Source organism: Wyeomyia smithii, chromosome 1 (assembly GCF_029784165.1).
Source record: "Wyeomyia smithii strain HCP4-BCI-WySm-NY-G18 chromosome 1, ASM2978416v1, whole genome shotgun sequence".
Taxonomy (NCBI): Eukaryota; Metazoa; Arthropoda; class Insecta; order Diptera; family Culicidae; genus Wyeomyia; species Wyeomyia smithii.
Window position 1 is genome coordinate 144,788,673 of NC_073694.1, and position 19,337 is coordinate 144,808,009.

A 19,337-nucleotide genomic window follows, 5' to 3' on the forward strand; every position below is an offset into this window, starting at 1 on the left:
TTGGAAATATTTGAATACATGTAATTTGAAATGTAATATGAAATTTAAGTTTTTATTAAACGGTTTTTGTGAACTAGTATTGAATGGTTTGAATTAATGTTTTTTATTTTGCAATTTGGATCTAAAAGTTCTTCTACTATATATGGACCTTCATAAAATGGATCTTGTTTTCTTCTATTTTCAATTTTTAGATAAACCGTATCATTTATTTTTAATTGGATCGGGTTTGTACCTATTTCTGTTGAAATTGTTCGTTTTACTTTCTGTTCAATCAATTTATTTTTTGCAATTTCGTTCGATTTTTGTATTTTATATTTTAATTCTTTACTATATTGTTCAAAGTTGTAAACTGGTTCTATTCCTTGTTTGAAAATTTCTTGTGGTAATTTAGCTTTAACTCCAAAAACAAGTTCATGTGGAGAAAATCCATGATCTGTGTGTGGAGTAGTATTGTAGTTAAAAGCGTAAAATTTCAACCATTCATCCCAATCAGATTGATGCTCGTTAACGAAAGATCTCAGGTATTCATTTAAACATCTGTGATTTCTCTCGAGCGCTCCGATTGTCTGAGGATGATAAGCTGTACTAAATTTTTGTTTGATATGTAATATTTTGCAGATCTGATCAAAGACTTCATTATTATATTCTGTTCCTTGATCGGATCTTAAAGTTAAAAATGTTCCATATGTTAGTATGAAATCATTAACCAACGCTTTAGCGATAACATTTGCTTCTTTGGTTGGTACTGGTATTAATACAACGTATTTTGTTAGATCGCATTGAATAGTCACTGCGTATCTATTGTTATTATTAGATTTAGGTAACGGACCAACTGTATCTATTGATATAATTTCAAATGGGAATGATGGAGTTGTAGTTACTATTTGTTTTTCTTTTGTATGCTTTATGAGTTTGTTTCGTTTGCATAATTCACAGGCCTTGATGAATTCTGCAATCGATCTTTTCATATTATTCCATTTGTAAACTTCCCTTATTTGAAGATATAGTCTATGTTGTCCTACGTGTCCTCCTGTAGGTGTGTATTGATAATCGTGTAATATTTTCTGTATTACTTCCTTTTTTGTAACCATCATTGGTGGTTTATAAATTATAATTTGTATAGAATACACTAGTGTATTGGCTATATTTTTGAAATTTTCGACAGTAATCATTTTGAATATTTCGTCGTTAGTCGACAGCGCTATTTTTCCTTGATTCATTTTTACCATGATATCCTCTAATTTCAGAAGAGCAGATTCTAAAATTTGACTTCCGTTATTTAACTGTTGATGCACTTGTGCAACAATTTTACTATTTTTCTTGATTATAAACTTTAATTCATTTGCGACTACAATTGTTTCTAATTTAAGTAATTTATTTGTTTCAGAGGGGTTGTTAGTCGAGTACGCGGAGAGGTGATCAATCTCTTCTGGCGTCGACTCCCGTTCACCCGTAATAATGTCATTTATTTTATTGTTTCGAGTCTCTCTAGTCATAGATCTCGTATTTACTTTTAATATATTTATATTCTTTAACTCGTCTGAGGTTGTAATTATTCTAGACAACGCATCAGCTCCTACATTTCCTTTTCCTGGAATGTATTCTATTGTGAAGTCATATTCTTCTAAATCGAGACGCATTCTGGTCAATTTAGAAGTAGGATTTTTCATTCCAAACAGATAAACCAAAGGTCTATGATCTGTCCGAGCTGTGAATTTTCTTCCATACAAGTAAGGCTTGAAATAATTAATGGCCCAATGAATAGCCGTTAATTCTTTCAGAATAACAGGTTTATTTTTCTCTGCTTGAATAAATGCTTTACTTGCAAAAGCGATTGGTAAATTTCCATTTTGCGTTTGTTGAGACAGAACTGCTCCACATCCAACGTCTGAAGCATCTGTCGTCAGTATAAATTCCTTTGAAAAATCGGGATATTGTAACAATGTTGGTGATATTAAAATATTTCTCAAACTGTCAAATGCAATTTGACATTTCTCAGTCCAAACGAACGTCGTATTTTTCTTTAACAACTGATTTAAAGGATATGCCAACGTTGCGAAATTTGGCACAAATTTCCTATAATAATTACAGAATGCAACGAATCTTCTAACTTCGTCTGCATTTGATGGTACTGGATAATTCAACACAGCTTTAAATTTGGAATCATCTGGTATACCTTGATCAGTAATCTTATGACCTAAATATGTCACTTCTGTACTGAAAAAATTACATTTTTGTGCATTAAGTTTCAGATTATAGTATCTCAAACGTTCAAAAACTTGAGTTAGGTTTGAAAGATGATGATTAACTGAACAACCAATTATTACAATGTCATCAATATAAATGAATGCTAACTCTGGCGTCAAACCTGCCATGGCTATTGTCATCATTCGTTGAAAACTATTCGGGCTTATATTTAGTCCGAAAGGTAATCTTGTGAACTGATAATGACCATTTTTTGTTGAAAAGGCGGTGAATTTTCTAGATTCATTGTCTAGCGGTATTTGATGAAAACCTGACATGAGATCTAGAGTTGAAAAATACTTTGCTCTACCGAGTTGATCTAAGATGTCATCAATTCTCGGTAGCGGGAATTTATCCGCTAAAATCTTTTTGTTGAGTTGTCTAAAATCGACCACCAAGCGCCATTTTTTTTCATTGTCATTAGACTTCTTTGGCACCAGTAAAATTGGAGAGTTATATGAAGATACTGAGGGCTCAATTATGTTGCTCTCTAACATTTTGTTCACCTGTTTGTCAATCTCGTCATGCTGTGCATGAATTGTCTTATAATTAGGAATGTATACTGGAATATTGTCATTAAGAACAATGTTCTGAGAATAAAAATTATTCTGCGAAACCACTTCCTCTGGTAAACAGAAAATATCTTGGTAGTTATTAATTAAATTCATAAATTTTTCTTTAGCATATTGCGGAATTTTTTCCATGTTAATGTTATTTAAAATTTGTTCACATCTACTTTCATGCTGACGTTTGTTTTTATTCACGTTAAGAATAACATAGTCAGTTAAACGACTTAACGTAGGTTTAAATTGAGAATAAGATATATACAATGGTTCATTATTAGTATTTATAAACTTAACGTAAGGTTTTATTGCTGAAATAATGGAGTTTCCACAAAATACTCCTGGATAAATCTCTTCAGAATGAACTACCATGTCTTCTGAGATTCTTAAATGTGGGACTCTTCTGATAACTTCGCTACGGCTTGGTAACATAAAGCCGTCGTTTAAATTATCTTCAATGGGTATTGCTATCTGTATATTTTCTATGTTAAATGTAAGTAGCCAATATTCATAATCTACAATACATTTATAATTAATCAAGAAGTCACGTCCTAAAATACCATCCGCTTGAATAGGTAAATCGGGCGTAACTAAATGAAAATTATGGTTCAAAACTAGGCTATTGTTAAAGCATAGTGCGGTGTTAACTAAGCCTAAAGTCTCTACGCTATTTTCTGTAATACCAACTAATTTTATTTTATTATTAATATTTACAGATTGATCTGGGTTGATATTACGCGCTTTAAATAACGATATATCAGCTCCAGTATCAATGATTAAATTACAAATTGTATTCCCGGTCATGTGCACTTTGACCTGGATAAAGTTTGATGCATTTAAATTAATTGTCAATATCGGTGTGGCGGTTGGTAACAACTGACTAGTTAGTCGACGTCTAGGATCAATTGTTACTGTTGGCCAAAAAAATAATTTGGATTGGAAAATCCATTTTGTGGTATTGCTAACTGTTGGTTATTAGCGTTTTGCTGACTGTTTGGTTGATTGGATCCCGTTGCTACTTGAGCATAGCAGGGATTAACTAAGCGTTCTTGATGTTGAGTTGGAATATTGCTCGGTAGTTGCGGAATGTTTTGCTGTCTTGCGAAAAACATTCTTGCAGCTTCGAAATTTCTATTCGGGTTAAACTGACGGTTTTGGTTGTAATTTTGATTAAAACCTCTATTAAACCGATTAAAGTTTCTATTGTTCTGCTGTTGATTGTATTGGTTGTTATGATTGCTATGATTTCTATAGTTATTAAATGGGAATCGTGGTTGATATCGATTGTTGAAATTAGTTCTTTGATTATTATTCCTCTGCGGTATCCTGTTCACGTTATTGTTTTGATATCTATTTCTGTTACTCGTGGCGTTTAGTACCACTGCGTTCGATGTTGACGTAGTAACATTTTCATTCTCCACCATTATATTAATGGCTTCCTGGAGATTGGTGAATTTACCTACTTTTAACATTATTTTTGTCTCTGAGTTTGAAGCATTCGCTACCAATGTTTGGATAGCAGCTTTTTGAGACATTTTCTTTGCGACTTCGCTCGGAATTTTTTTCGGTAATATAGGTTTCAGTCAATTTTTCAGCAAGTGAATCTACTTGCTTAGTAAAATTTTGCAAATCGCTTGGAGATTTTAACTTTAGGTTATTCAGATTACTTTTAGCTGAATCTGACGTACTTTTCTCACTGCAATTGCTGATCAAAGCTTGGGTAATTCCGTCATAATCATCCGGAATTGTAGCGAATAGATTTCTCGCTTTCCCACTTAGTTTAGTTAAAATAACTTGAATAGCCGCTGCTTTGTTTTCAGCGGGTACTATTGTCTCAACTAAATTTACTGCGTCCACGAAGGATTTAACTCCTCCAGAGTTTCCATCATACGCAGGAATTAAGGTAGCCAGTTCGGCTGCTGTTTTTATATTAAGTGCCATTGATACTGCGGTATGAGCACGTTTACACCAAATGATTAATTTGGCTAAAATTTTTAATTTAAATTTTCTTTTTATTAAGTGAATATCACTGTTCGTTCTCGAGAACGAGTTAGTGGTACTCGGTGTTGCTAATTTATTATCGCTGTTTGCTCTTGAAAGCGAATCATTAATGTCGGGTTTCAGAAGAAGTTTTTTATAAGTAACTTCAGGCTCACTATCATACCCTCTTTGAGTCACTGGGGTGTTGTCCAGAATATTTATGCATTTGTTATATGTTTCCTTTAATTTAGTATAGACTTCTACTTCCTCATTCCAGTTTTCAGTTCTGATTCTATACCGTAGGGATTGTAATAAGATTTTATATTCTGTAAACAATTCCTGAAGTTGAATTGTTTTGGTTTGTATGCCCGATAATGTTCTTCCTCTAGTTTTATTTTTATATAAATTAAGATATTCTCTGTTTATGAAAGCTTCAATCTCTTTCAACCGCTCCATCTACTACTAACTAAATTCGATATGATGCAAAATCATTTGCTTAAATTTTAGCATGAACAGATTTTTAATCTTAAATTATTATATTGATTATGCAAACACAAAATTCTAGCAGTTTTTTTTTTTTTTAATTTTAAATTATTATATTTATTATACAAACACAAGTATCACTTATCTGGCATTACTGCTGCTGTCGTGTCGTACAGGCTGGGTGACAATCGGTGATGAAGCTTGACCTCTGCTGCTGATGCGAACATTTCGATAACTGTACACTAGTGAATCCATTGATGGTGACGATTTGTTTGGTTTATTTTTATATATTTTTTTTAAACACTGTTTACCTGCTTCGGGCGAGGTAGCTACCGTTAAGTTTTTTATCAAAAATGTTTCAATATTTTGTTTTTTTTTTACACTGGTTACCTTCTTCGGGCGAGGTAGTAGCCCATGTCACATAAGTTTATTACACGTTATTTACTCGTACTTCTTGCAAGCTTTTTGCAATTTTCAGAGCACGTTTGTTGATTTTTTGTTTTAGCAAGCTGTACGCGGTAAGTAACAGTTGTAAGCCCGTCGCGCACAATATTACCCACAACAGCACTTCGTGAGTTTCCAACGACTCACTATGTAATTGTTGCGTATTAATTATGTTCACTTGGGGGTCCGCGTTGTGGACTGTCGCAGATTTTGACTGCGTTTTCCCCATTTTAAACAATTAAACTTGCCACCATTTATTCTCACTCGGATGTTCAGTTTAGTTCAGGCAATTAAACTTGTCACTTTTATTCTCACTCGGGTGTTCAGTTCAGTTTAGACAATTAGACTTGTCACTTTTGTTCTCTCACAAAGATCGCAACTGCAAACGACATTCTCATGTTCGAAATTTTATATGCATTTGCTTGATGTCACTGATTGACACGCGTGGACAATAACTACTGATTTTCACATACACATTTTTATTCCACACTTGGTGGTGTAAAAGCAACAAACGCGCGGGGATACTAACTCCTTATTTTCACTTATTCACCCGTTCGCGCCGCTGCACGGTCGCCATAAACTATTCTAACATACATTAAACCGAGGGAACGTTCTTCTGGATATTGCAACAATCAAACATTTCACGTTAGCGTTTGAAATAAGAATGTTCTTTATTGATTCTTCCAGATACAGCAAAACCTTAATCCTAGTCATTTTAGTACAAGAGTAGAAAGTAGAGAGGGAAAACATAGCTATTCACATAATTGTCAACCAATCGTGGGCCAGCTCAATAACGCCGGTACGATTGGTGAAAGGAGATACATAACATACAAGCGTGCGCGGCAGGCGCAGTTAGCTTGAATGTTATTTTATTTATTATTTTCAGCCATGTGCGCACATCGCACTGGGCTTGGGATAGGTCTGGATAATTTACTTATGGGTGTAATTGGATACTCACTATGGCACTAGGGCATTATGCAACTCAAGTGCATTAGCTCCTTTAAGCAACTTGTGAGGTTGGAAATAATTTATTGGCTGGGAAAGAACATGACCCAGAATAACTGCTGGACATGTACTTTAGACTGGTGAGAAAATTAAAGGATTTGTTAATCGTTTTGGGACTTGTGGGAATCATGAGTGGTTTGGAAATTATGGTTTGTGAGTGGGAAACAAAGCAATACTTTGCTTTGGCTTTTCTTGAAAGCATATGGGTAAAAGGTTTCTTGGGAACATATGGGAAAAAGGTAGATTTCGTTATTAATTTATGGTCTTGGGAAAATTATCTTGAAGTTGTGGGAAATTCATAAAATTCAAAAAATTCATAATCTGGGATATACCATACAAATCAAAAGTGGTCGATATTCGACCATAGCTCATTTCGCGCGATCTTGCTCACAGTGGTTAAGGGCCGTTTTTCTTTGAAAGTGACATCTGCGAAGATAAAGGCATAGCCAGAAGCTGTAGGCATTTATGAATGATTGATACAACTGTTCCAATCGCACTCAAAAGTAAATTTTTATACCCAGTAAATAAATCAGCCAGGTTTTATTTTTCAGAAAATGTTACCCAAATCCAACTCTTTGATCATCACTCAAATGCAAAATAAGTGTCAATTTCGAATTGGCGTCGTTAATGCAACGGAGAAAAATTATGACACATACCGTGTAGACTATACGGTGGTAAAACAAAATGGGACATTGATGTAATTACATCGAACGTTTCGTACCGTACAAGAGCGCGCGCAAAATTGAACGTGCAGCAGCTTCAAAGAACGCCGATTTCGATGAAATACTCGCGGTTCGTTTCGTTTCGTTTGGCAATACGCAGTGTGCAGATTTTACACTTCCAGTTAGTGATGCACCCGTAGGGAGAAAAGTGGTAAAACCTGTCAGATAATACAATAAATTTCTAATAACATTAACGATAATTGATCCATAAATAAAACCACGAAAGAATGGCGTATGTTCTTCTCACATTGTTAGTGGATGGCGTGTGCGCTCGGAAAGGAACTGATAAAAATCAATACCCGCCTGCTCGGAGGAGAAATTACCGTATAACATTGCAACGGCAGCAGCGGCAGTCCAGCGTGGTTTGTACGCTGTTAACCTTTGGGCCAAACGCGCGGCAAGGATTTTTTTTTCATATGTTGCCAGCTCAACCCATCGCCGCTACTTTGATCCGTAATCGATTTGCGCCCATGTATGTTCATGTGCTACATGCTTGGTATTTTAAAAACTACACATTTATGCTTCGCTCGAAGCCGAGAATGGGAACATGCAAGTTTGCACTGGGTTAAGATTTATCGCACCACATGTGAGATAAACATGCAATTATGATTGACGATGGTTGTTCTAATAGTAGGAGGTTCTCCCGCTGGCACGGTTGTTTTGGATGCGTTACCAAGCAAAACACACACCTGCAGAGCAAATCATTCTAGTTTAGTACCCGATGGAATTAACAAGTCTACTGCCTGTTACCGCGGGTACTGCCTATAATTATGAAGAAAACATGCGAAATAGTGCATTTCTTACTAGTTTTTAAATATTGGTTTCTGTTGAACAATCTAGCATAGAAAGTCATAGTAATTCATTAATTCTTACGCGAGATGTTGACAGAATCTCCACAATTTTACACTACACTTTTATTTCACTTCACTTTTTAATTCTATCACAAGTGATAGAATTGAAAAGTGAAGTGAAATAAAAGTCTAGTGTAAAAAAATTATAGTAATTACTATTAAACGAAACTATTTGGATTATCAAAAATCAGGAAAAACCTAAAAGTAACCCATCTGTTTTCGCTTAATCGGTTAAATGAATACTTAAAAATCGAAGAGTGAAGGAAGGCAGGTACCGCTACTCGAATTTTATGTCTTGTGCCTTCTCCTCTCATTTAATTGGACACCGCCCACATTTCAAAATAAATTATTGCTTACCGCTATGAAAGTAATCTTTTTCACAATTTAATCATCTCACTGGAGTAAACATTATCATGACGGTTTTCTCACCGTAGTTGACTGTCCCCGTTTCTTCTTCCGTCGCGGTTGCCGTTGCTGCTGAGGTGATGTCGCCATTGCTTTGCCAATGTCCAATTTTTCCATCACAAACTGTGCGAAGGCAAATGTTTTTCCCTGGATGTTCCCGAGAGCATGTTGGATGCTTCATTTTACTTTCACAACGATCATCTTTAGCTTCTTTATTCGGTGCTCAAGGGACTTCACCCAAACGCCCATCCGTGCTAGAGCAGTTATGATGTTCGCTGCAAAAAAAAAAAAAAAATAACAACAACTCGTTGCTGGTGTCTTATGAAAGCGACCCAAAGCACAAAATGTAACGCAATAAACAAGACTATCAAGCGTAAATATTTCGAAAGAAACCGCAACATAAGCGGAAGGATGCAGGCTGGTTGGTTGGTTGGTTGGTTGGTTGGCGAACAAAGCTTTTGTGAAAATCTTACCAGCACAACGGTCGGGGTCCGGAAGTGTTTGTTAGTTAGTGAGGTTGTACTTTCCGCTTATAGATGGCTCTCAGTCCAAAATATGGTTCAAATGCTGTCTGCTGCTTTAAGTGGAAACTGTTATGAGGATGAAAAGGTTTGTTTATGCCGTTGAAGCGCCAGGGCATGTTATACTCTGCAGTTATTCCTGCAAATGCTGAATAACAGCTACGTAATGTAAAAATATATATGGTTATTGCATGTGCTAGATGGAAATGGTTATGATTTAGCTAAATTGAAATGATTCTGCGCCCGGGTTGCTCCGAGCGGAATGGTTTAGTCCTCGAGTCATGCGTCTTCATCGCTAACCCTAAAATTTACCGAATATCATTTACACTTACCGTAGAACTTACTGTGGAGTTGGTACAGGACGGGAAGGATGTTTAATGGAGTATTCATATGATTGTATGACTGTCGACTGTTTTATGAACTGTTAAAGGGTTTTTTCCTTGAAATAAACTTCTTCCTTCTGTCATTAATTTGTGTCTGAGATTTGAGAAAACTTTTGAGACCGTATTTTCCTTAAATGCGATGGTAAAAAATTCTAATAGGCTAATTAAAAATTACATGCCGCGAAAAAAGAACACCGTTTTGTGCCCAAGAGCACAAATAATTGGCAAGACGTAAAACTATGGATGGTATGAAAAATAGTTTCGGCTATGAATCATGTAAATTCTTAGGATCAAATCAGTTCTTTAGCACGCAGAGTTATACAATAAAGTTTATTACGAAGAATGTACACAGCGGTGGTTAACGGGTCAGTCATGAGACACCAACTGTCAAAATTTGCACAAAACGAATAACATTTACATTGTTGGGCTGTTGCAAGTGAATTAGTAGGTAACATATGAGCTTTTCATTGCGATACGACACCATAGTTGATCGGTATATTTCTTTTGAAACGAACTCAAATGAGTAGATTACGTACCGAGTGTACAAACAACATTCGCCATAAAACCCTGAAGAACCATATTGTTCATAACAATGCTTTTAAAATGGTACCAAGATGGCTAAGCCGAATAAGATACTCTTAAAAGTATATGAGACTTTAAAATCAATACATATGACAAGGCACACACTTATGTTTCTTACAGTGGAGTCATCTGCCGAAATAAAAGACAACGGCATAAGTTGAGTTCTAGTGAGAAGGACTATCAAGCTGGTACGATCTCTAGCCATGAAAAACTTAAAACACAACAACAACAACAACAAGCTGGTACGAGAGAAATTTCCACTTGATGGCGAATTGGATCGCTACACAGGCATTCACAGAGTTTTTATCCATTAGACTATATAGGCTGATTTGTATGTCTGGTACACTTCATAAGGTGAAAGAGGGTTTTTTCGGCAGTGGTAAAAATAGAATCTCAAGGGTTAGGAATAACCTACGAATCTATTTCTTTTGGTAAGATCAATGTACCATACTGCAAAAACATAGTTTTGTAGGTTGTTCGTAGCCCCTTATGTTCTATTTTAATCACTTTCGAAAATACCCTACCTTGCTCTAGTCCATCCCTTTGCGCAGAACGCCACTTCTCAGTTTGCGGCGATAGATTGAACGCAACGGATCCTACGCTCTAAAACACCAACAGCTCGCCTATCAGCCTTCCTCAGTGTCCACGCCTCATGGCCATGGAAGGACACTGTGAGAATCAGTTTTTGTAGAGTGCCACTGCACGAGTTTGCAGACCGCGAGACCTTAGCTGGTTACGCAATCCGTAGCAGGCATTTTTTGCGGGCGCTATAAGCTTTCTTCATTGTTGCAAGTCACTAGTGTACCCAGGTAAATGAATTCGTCGACCACTTCAAAAGACGTCGTCGTCTAGAAGGCTAGATCCGGGATGACTAGTGCTATCTCAAGAAGTCGTGTCCATTCCACTCGATTTTGGGCTGTGTGGCGCGATGCTCCCAGGCGCCTTGTCACTCGTAGGTCACTTTTCATATGATAAAGCCATCGTGCACGCTGTGCTCCTCTATTTTAAGTGCCGGAGGGGTTACTGAAAAGAATTGTTTTAACCGGATTGTCGTCTGGCATCTTTGCGACGTATCTGGCCAATCTGTAACCTTAACCAGATATGACTTTAACCTAGCAGCGCGTGCAGCTCATGATTAATGCCTCTACACCATTCTCCGTATTTAGTCTGCACTCCACCGTAGATGGTTCGCAGCACCTTCCTTTCGAAAACTCCTAGGGCGCTGAAGTCCACTAGAAGAAGTGTTTTCGTCTTTAGCCCATAGAGATCCACCGATCTAAAAAGTGTTTTGTACAGCTTCAGCTTCGTATGGCGGCGTACTCGATTGGATCTCAGCGTCTTACAAAGTGCAAAGTAGGCACGACTTCCCGCTTGAATGCATCTCCTTGCTGGTGTTGTTGTCAGTGGTCACCAGCGATTCCAAGTACATGAACTCGTCTACCTCCTCAAGCTTCTCGCCGTCTACGATGATCCGGAGTGAGAGGCCAACATTGTTCTCCTTGGAGCCTCTTCCCTTCATATATTTTGTTTTCGACGCACTGATCAGCAGTCCAATACGCTTAGCTTCCACTTTTAGTCTGGTGCAGGTTTCTTCCGCCGTCGCAAAGTTTCGCACTATGATGTCGAAGTCAGCAGCGAATCCGTTAAGCTGAACTAGCTTCGTGAAAACCGTATCACTCGTGTCGATACCGGCAGTTTGTCCTCTTCCCAGATATTGGAAATGACCTAGTACAGTTAGAGCACTGTTTCTTTATCAGCTCACTCGGCAGGCTGTGGAGTTCGAGGGCTGATACCCGGTCATTCACTGCTGGGACTCCCAGGTCCGTTCCAGTTCCGCTTCTGTTTGTTGCATCGCCATTCAGTGCAGTGCAGTGAATATGTCTTCTGGAACTTCGTGGTCACGATTCTCCTGCTGGCGCTATTTACGTCTCAGGATCGTGGTCACGTCATTCCTTGCCCGTCTATGCTTGATTAGGTTCTCTGTCGTCCTTGGCCTCAAGTAGTTTATCCAGCTCCGGCTTTCCTCTGTAACCACTGCTTCGCATTCCCCATCATACCAGTCGTTTCTGCCACTCGGCGCCTCTGTTACTAGTGTCGTCATCGCGGATTCCCTTATGTCCGGGTGGGTCATGATCCAGCCATCCTCGGGAGAAGCTGCGCCGAACTCCTCTACCGTGGGCAGCGCCGCTTCAAGCTATTACGCGTAGATTGCAGCAAATTGCGGGCTCCGTAGCTGCCTGTTGTTGAGCCGCGAGGATCGATTCTGTCGTGACTGATAGACAGTCGACAGTTTTGAGCGTATACAAACCGCCATTGCGTATGTTGGTGATGTCCGAGAAAAACCGTCCTCCGATGAGCACATGGTCAATTTGGTTTGTTGTTCGTTGGTCAGGTGATTTCCAAGTGGCGGAGGAAGAATGTACTTTGGACTACCAATCCTCCGGGTGCTGCAAAGCTTACGTTTCGCCGTTGCAGACTTTCGTGGCCGATCACCGATTTATACAGGTCTTCCCTTCCGATTTGAGCGTCCATATCCCTGATGACGATCTTGATGTCCCGCTACGAGCAACTGTCGTAGACGTCATCCAGATGTGCGTAGAAGGCTTCTTTTTCAACATCGGGTCTTCCTTCATGCTGCCAGTTAACATTGATGATGGAGTCATTGTAGAACCGGCCTCTAATTCTCAATACGTACATTCTGTCGCTGATCGCCTGCCACTTGATCACGCAACTTTGCATCCTGCCAAACACACTAAAGCCGCACCCCACTTATTTGTTGTACCACCGCTCTGGTAATACTAGGCCCTGCAGCCACACATCCTCCGTACATTTTCTCCTTTCCGGCAAAGCTCCTGCAGTGCTACGATGCCGAAGTGAGGGGGTTCCAGGTGGCGTAGTAGAGATGTGAGTGTAGCTGACGAAACATTGGCTTTCTTACTTTAGCAGCTCCTCTGGAGTACAGGAGTCTGGAGTTTTAGGAGTCGTTAGGGGAGACTGCGTAGAGCCCACTACGCATCTCCCGGCTGCAACTAACTCTTGATGCTTGTTCGGGGGTACTTCCCAAGTAACAATCTCTATACTTCAAAGCCGTGAACATATTTTAAGAAAGTTTTGTTAGAGTCGTACCCAAGGATGGAAAAACTCGTATCGCATAACAATCATTCGGGTATCATTTCTGAACTTGCTATTTATAAGCTTTCAATCCTAGTAAACCATCGCTATTAAAAGTTACACATTCTCAAGTTTGCAAGAGACAACTTAGAGCAAAGAAATATATGGTAACTTTCTTTGATGATTTTGTTTCAGTATTGCCTGCTTTAGGCGGAGCGAGCAACATATAGCGAGTGTTTCACGAAAGAATCGTAAACGATTGCAGTTAAGCGATCGCAATGATTCTTTCAAATGTTGGTTGCTTGTAGGCGGAATTCGGCTACTCCACGTCGTGCTTTCACCGTGATATACCACGATGATTCTTGGTGATTTCAAGTATCACATGCTAATCTGCCCATAATTCAAAAATAGGCTAATATGCCATAGACATCAAATCGAGAAAAACGTATTTTAAAGTTTTTCGTCGGTACAACAGATTTTGACTGTCGATGGCAACATTTTATTGAGCATATCACCCTTCATATATGCTGGAACTTTGCCCTTGAGTTGAAACAGAGAAATCTGCAGGAAAATTCCATCCGCCACGTATTTTAACCGCAGTAGCCGTTTTTTCAATTATAAACGAAAGGTCAGTCGACAAACCGGTGTGCAAATTGGCTAATAACCGTACGATGTGAATTATATCGTGCTCGTTGGTGATGAAAATTGTTTGTAATTTAGTAGAACAACACGGAAGCACAAGTGAAGGCGAAAAGGACGACGAGACAATTGTTTCGTGCAATAATATAACAATACATATAACGAAAATATTATTATTCATGATAATCTCACAATCCACTTTCCTATTTTTTCACATCAAATCTATAATGAAATCTGAATTTTCTCTTCAATGTTACTTCTAATCAAAGAGCTAAATAGCATTTTTAAGAATGTAAAGATTTATGACAGAAGGAAACAGTCACGCGTTTTGATCATTGGGTTTCGCAGCACCGCAAATAAATTCTTGTTGCATCAAATATGTTGTTCGTAAATAGTCAAATTTGATGCAAGGGCCATACGATCGCTTACCTGTCGCCAGTAACCACCAGGCTACAACACACTTTCGAAAGTTAGATGAAACAAAGTACAGTAATAATACACTGGTTCGTGAACATGCCACAGGTAGAAACATATTGGATATTAGCCAACTTCTGAATTATTTTGGATATTAGCCAAAATTGTTTCACCTCTGCTGCCTTCCCAAATGCATTTTTTGACAATCGGCTTCCGTAGGGACCTTGTTAAGGGTGTAAACCGTCTTGAGAAACTGTTTTCCCGATTTTGGTGAAAATGGCATATTAGCCAATTTCTGAATTATGGGCAGTAATGCACCATGCTACAATTTCCGTTAGCATTGATGATACCTGCTTGCTCCGGTAAGCAAGCAATTGAACGCAATCTAACGTTCATTTGGATTCATAATTTTGTATCACTGGCGATAATATCCCAATGATTCTCGCGATAATGTTGAATGCAAGTGAACTTGGATACAATAAATACTATCGTGTATGAATCATTCAATCTCCTTCTATGGTGTTCGGAACTCTTAGAAGCGAAAAACAATCAGCAGCGTTTCTATGGAAAACTTGTACGCGAGTGGAAATAGTTGAACGATAACTGATGAATCAAAGAACACATTTGCATGAAATATTGCTAGTGAGTGAACTTTTCCATGCCTGGTCGCACCAAAGCTTATTAGTTTTTACACAGCAACATACTGGTGCTTATTACGGGAGTCACTTCACGGTGAAATATATTTCACTCTCACGCTCACTTCACTTTTTAGACCTATTCCCGATTCCACCTCAAGTGAGGTGACAAAAATCACCTCCGTGAAGTGAGATTGCCAGGGAAGTGAAATTGATAATAGGACAAGTGAAATGTGGGAGTTTTCCAGCTCGAAAATTTTTAAGTCCCGGAAAGTCGATTGAGCTAAAATTTTGTATGAGGACATTTTTCGACAAGAGTAAACTTTTGAGCCCTACCGCTAAACGAAATTCGAAGGTAAATTTTACCCTTACGTTACATTGGCCGCGGCTCAAAGATTTGTAAGTTCCAGAGAGCCGATTTTTTTCAAGAAAAAAAAAAGATTCGCCTTGTTACTGGAAATAAATCCCATACATATTACCGCTTTATCACAAATCAATCGATTTTTGAACTTCCCTATATTCGTAAAATCATTTCACTGTTCAAAATGGTCGTGAAATAATTCCACGCGAAACGTCGCTTTTTCCGTTTTCACTTCACTCATATGACACTCATAATAACCCAGATTTCAAGGCAGATGTCACTTTGCGACGTTTTTCTCACTTACGTGAGTCCCGTAATAGGACTTTATTCACTTCACTCTGTTTTCACCGTGAAGTGACTCCCGTAATAAGCACCACTGCATCAAAATACATTAAATTCAGAACGTCTTAGAAAGGTTTTCAGGTGCCTCTCAAGGTTCATATTTTTTTTAAATGTGTTATTCGCTGTTTATTAATGGGGATAAAACTGCACGATTGAACTAATCCTTACAACTACATTGAAACTTGTGTTAAAGGTTTCTCATTGTCTTAAGGTAGTATCGAGAGACTATGAAGTTTTTAACAGGACTTTAGAATCAACATTAGAATAGTTTGGTCCATTGCTGGCTTACGTGAGGTCATTGATAAAATTGCCAATTCCTTTACAATTGCGAGCTGCAATCATGGCTGATAAGTGAAAAAAGATTAAATATAGAGGTTGCTTCGAACAGAAAACCAAGAGAAAATCCCTTCTTCAATTTCTAAATTCTCCTTCTGTCATGCTTTTGAGCTAAGACGGTTTGCACAATCTTGTACCGTATCTCAAAAGTATTTTAATGAAACATTAAAAATACCCAATAGATTCACACTCTCAACTAATCACCTTTAATTATCTCACTTAGAAAGCACAACCAGCACTTTAAGTTGCATACCGAACGATATTGTTTACGTTTTTGACAGTAGCATCAGGTAACAAAGCTGTATTTGACCTAGTGCCGTGTTACCAGAAAACTTTTCAAAACACATAGAGCGCAGATCAAGAGTAGTATTTCTGGTTTTAGTTTTGTTAAGGTATCGTGATGGAGAAAATGTTCTAGAGAGGCTGTAATAAAACCAGCTTAAAGCTTAAAGAGATTAAGAGAGACCTAAAGAACTCACCACAGCAGAAGCCATTATCATCAGGAAATGTGTAAGTCGCCGAGATACTGCTCGGTACGCCATGTTATATTCTAGAATCGAAATTTCACGTAAAATTCCTCTAAAATCCAGGAATTCGTAATGTGAGAGGCGTAAAGCCTGTATCAGACTAACCGTTGCAGCGGTCAACCGCTACCGTTCCGTTCTTTTTCGACCAATCAGAACACAGCGGTCGACCGTCGCTTGTTGTTGTTGCAAAAAATAGAATCTTTCTATTTTTGCCGCCGACCGTTCCCAACGGTTGCCGGCTGCTGTCATTGACATGGCGAAGGCAAACGCCAAAAAGAGAAGCACACATTTTCATTTGTCAAGTCTCTATATGTGATCTTGTGTAGGTGTGAAGAGATTCGTTTGCCTTCGCCATGTCAATGACAGCAGCCGGCAACCGTTGGGAACGGTCGGCGGCAAAAATAGAAAGATTCTATTTTTTGCAACAACAACAAGCGACGGTCGACCGCTGTGTTCTGATTGGTCGAAAAAGAACGGAGCGGTAGCGGTTGACCGCTGCAACGGTTAGTCTGATACAGGCTTAACGCTTATTGTAGTAGATGGTATTCCAACCTAGCATTAGATAAAAAGATGCAATGGCCGATCATTTGGTACTTGGTCAACTTGTTTTGTAAAAATTTTAATATCATTCCACCATATTATTAAGGTGCTTGTTTTATTTGACACTTTTATAGTAAAATTCACCCAAGAATTGTCTTGGCATGCCCTTAAATGGGCTCAATATTAATGGGCTCAATATTATTAGACAAATGATATTCATTCCTGGAAGTAAATAATAAAAGTGAAAACCTATGAGCTTTCCATAGGAGGTTACGAATATTGACTTGAAAAAAAAAAAAAAAATAAAAACAGTTAGGATGCTCTCGCCACATTTTGAATAAGAATGTTAACAGTTAGAAATAACTTATAGGGTAGGGAACATATTCTAAGCAGCTTTAGGAACCGCCTGTGTATTCATGCGAAATACTCGAAATGTGTTGGGTGAAATGCAAACAGTAGTATATCAATCTTTTCTTTATCGTTTTATCTGTCAGAACTTGTTTTCAGATTGTAAAACTAAGTTAGCAAACTTTAACAATAATCAATTGAAGTTACCAATCGAGGGACACTATTCCAATCACCCCCAGCCTATTTTAAGCAGTTTACATCTGTTTTGCAGGCGATTTTTTGCAGCACTCGAAGTGGCTCCTGAATGGCTGCAATATAGGTCGATTTGTTTCAAATGCTGTTTGTTCACAGATTTCTTTGTGTTTAACGGTATTTTTTATATTTGTAAGACAGCTAGAATCAAAGTTTTCGTTTCCATCATTGATATTGTCGATTTTGATCAAAAAGCAGGAGTTTGAGGCCTTTTTTCTGCGACTGATTAAAATAGGCGCTACTGCTTAAGCCGTTCCTCACCCTAAATGAACAAATGAGTGCTGTAGGTAATTTTGAGAGAGTTTTTATACAGATAAAATAGTTATGAAATAGATTAAACAAAATTTAAAAGAAGGTTTGCTTGATGTCAACATTATGAATATGAACATCGTTTTGTGATTCAATACCGTTTCAAGTGTAGCGTCCAAGATTTGCGTTGAAAGGTCCATAATTCTTTATAATATTTATTTCATTTTTGTGCAGTGCAGTGCAGTAATATAGGTAGCGTCATAATTTTTTTATATCATATTATAAGTAGGGATACCATCATGTCAGAGGTACAAATTAGGACATCTATTTTTTCGGCACAAATTTGATCCAAATTATTTTGGACATAAAATGAAAATACTACAAGGTATACAGCCCTAGAGGTTGTATGAAATGGTGACGTAGGACTAAATGTATATATTATATGCTGCGATAAACTGTTCATAGGTAATACATATAGACATATAGACATATAGACAATATAGTATGAAATTCGTGCTACAGAACGCTGATGATCGCACCACCACCGGAAGTATTGAGTATTTTGTTGGCCGCGCATTAAATTTGCTCTCCGCTGTGCCCTCCAGTAGCTGTGCCAGCAAAATATCCTGCAGCGTACGATGGTAACTATTGCTGTCGTATGCAAAATAAAGGTAACATGCTCCGCACTGCCTGGAAGTTGACTCGTATGCAGCTCTCGTTTCTCAATGTCGCGTACCTCTAACAGCTATACTCCACTCACTGTTGTGTGACAAACTAGACTGAAGCTGAATTTTCTACACGCAGTCTTTTGTATCGAGTTCAGCGTAGATTTTTGCTATTAGGGCGTGGCCACACAGCTTGGATAAAGAGGAACAAACCAAAACACCTTCGATACTACTGAGTGATTTTCATAAGCATCAAAAGAAAATTTTTGCTCTCCCGATGTGAAAATCACTCTGGTTCTTAGGTTAACTAATTTTCGTTACTAATATTTGACTGATAACGGCGTTCGAGTGGGCACAAAGAAATAATTAAACCGGAAAATCGCTCAATTTAGCAGTAAAAATTCTTGAGATGAGGGTTATATCTTGCTTTGATAAACTATTCAACTTTGGTGCGCCTTGGTCGTTATTGTAAAAAAGTAGGAGGGTGGTATTCAAGACACGACCGCATGACGTTGGACTACGGTATTCTTATATTCCATGAAAACAAATAATAGAGAGAATTGCAACTCTAGTATTTGCTGCAATTTTATCTAACAGTGCATTTCTGGATGCTGAGACGTTAAAACGTTATAAAGAATAATATATACTAAAAGAATGGATATCTTTTATTTAATCGCTGTCATTTCATACATATTCGAATCAACCCTTTGTTTGCTGCACTACCAAGACAATCAT

The 19,337-nt window shown here is 38.0% G+C and overlaps 1 protein-coding gene across 1 annotated transcript in view; it reads right to left on the minus strand.

Moving 5' to 3' along the window:
- Positions 1–19,337, minus strand: part of LOC129717636 (uncharacterized) — a 162,786-nt gene that overhangs the window by 64,733 nt on the left and 78,716 nt on the right. The gene's annotated exons all lie outside the window — the stretch shown is intronic.